Source organism: Diachasma alloeum, unplaced genomic scaffold, assembly GCF_001412515.2.
Source record: "Diachasma alloeum isolate Michigan unplaced genomic scaffold, Dall2.0 Dall_scaffold_00206, whole genome shotgun sequence".
NCBI lineage: Eukaryota > Metazoa > Arthropoda > Insecta > Hymenoptera > Braconidae > Diachasma > Diachasma alloeum.
Window position 1 is genome coordinate 775,537 of NW_021680371.1, and position 1,956 is coordinate 777,492.

At 40.2% G+C, this 1,956-nt stretch overlaps 1 protein-coding gene across 1 annotated transcript in view; it reads right to left on the reverse strand.

The window, feature by feature from the left end:
* The window catches only part of LOC107036151 (dorsal root ganglia homeobox protein), a 122,965-nt gene that overhangs the window by 68,214 nt on the left and 52,795 nt on the right, over positions 1-1,956 (reverse strand). The window lies entirely within an intron of this gene.

Here is a 1,956-nt window from a genome sequence, read left to right on the forward strand (position 1 = left end):
TTTTTCACCGGAGGCCAAAGTGTCGGATCTTGGATTTTTCGGGGGGGAAAGTCGGTCCAAGGGTCAAAGTGTCGGATCTTGGATTTTTTGCTAAAATCGAATTTTTTAGCCGGGTGAACTTTGATTCCAACTATTTAAGCGCCGGGCTAGTCAGAACTGTCAAAAGTATGTGGAAAAAGTGACAAAAAAAATTTTTCACCGGAGGCCAAAGTGTCGGATCTTGGATTTTTTGCTAAAATCGAATTTTTTAGCCGGGTGAACGTTGATTCCAACTATTTAAGCGCCGGGCTAGTCAGAACTGTCAAAAGTATGTGGAAAAAGTGACAAAAAAAATTTTTCACCGGAGGCCAAAGTGTCGGATCTTGGATTTTTTGCTAAAATCGAATTTTTTAGCCGGGTGAACGTTGATTCCAACTATTTAAGCGCCGGGCTAGTCAGAACTGTCAAAAGTATGTGGAAAAAGTGACAAAAAAAATTTTTCACCGGAGGCCAAAGTGTCGGATCTTGGATTTTTTGCTAAAATCGAATTTTTTAGCCGGGTGAACGTTGATTCCAACTATTTAAGCGCCGGGCTAGTCAGAACTGTCAAAAGTATGTGGAAAAAGTGACAAAAAAAATTTTTCACCGGAGGCCAAAGTGTCGGATCTTGGATTTTTTGCTAAAATCGAATTTTTTAGCCGGGTGAACGTTGATTCCAACTATTTAAGCGCCGGGCTAGTCAGAACTGTCAAAAGTATGTGGAAAAAGTGACAAAAAAAATTTTTCACCGGAGGCCAAAGTGTCGGATCTTGGATTTTTTGCTAAAATCGAATTTTTTAGCCGGGTGAACGTTGATTCCAACTATTTAAGCGCCGGGCTAGTCAGAACTGTCAAAAGTATGTGGAAAAAGTGACAAAAAAAATTTTTCACCGGAGGCCAAAGTGTCGGATCTTGGATTTTTTGCTAAAATCGAATTTTTTAGCCGGGTGAACGTTGATTCCAACTATTTAAGCGCCGGGCTAGTCAGAACTGTCAAAAGTATGTGGAAAAAGTGACAAAAAAAATTTTTCACCGGAGGCCAAAGTGTCGGATCTTGGATTTTTTGCTAAAATCGAATTTTTTAGCCGGGTGAACGTTGATTCCAACTATTTAAGCGCCGGGCTAGTCAGAACTGTCAAAAGTATGTGGAAAAAGTGACAAAAAAAATTTTTCACCGGAGGCCAAAGTGTCGGATCTTGGATTTTTTGCTAAAATCGAATTTTTTAGCCGGGTGAACGTTGATTCCAACTATTTAAGCGCCGGGCTAGTCAGAACTGTCAAAAGTATGTGGAAAAAGTGACAAAAAAAATTTTTCACCGGAGGCCAAAGTGTCGGATCTTGGATTTTTTGCTAAAATCGAATTTTTTAGCCGGGTGAACGTTGATTCCAACTATTTAAGCGCCGGGCTAGTCAGAACTGTCAAAAGTATGTGGAAAAAGTGACAAAAAAAATTTTTCACCGGAGGCCAAAGTGTCGGATCTTGGATTTTTTGCTAAAATCGAATTTTTTAGCCGGGTGAACGTTGATTCCAACTATTTAAGCGCCGGGCTTGTCAGAACTGTCAAAAGTATCTGGAAAAAGTGAAAACTGAGAAACCCTTTTTTCTGGCCCCAGCCAAAGGGTCAGATTTTCGAGTTTTTCGGGGCAAGTGGATTTTCGCCAAAATCGAATTTTTAGCCGGGCGAACTTTGATTCCAACTATTTAAGCACCGGGCTAGTCAGAATTGTCAAAAGGATGTGGAAAAAGAGAAAACTGAGAAACCTTTTTTTTTGGCCCCAGCCAAAGGGTCAGATTTTCGAGTTTTTCGGGGCAAGTGGATTTTCGCCAAAATCGAATTTTTTAGCCGGGTGAACGTTGATTCCAACTATTTAAGCGCCGGGCTAGTCAGAACTGTCAAAAGTATGTGGAAAAAGTGAAAAAAAAAAAACCGTTTTTTT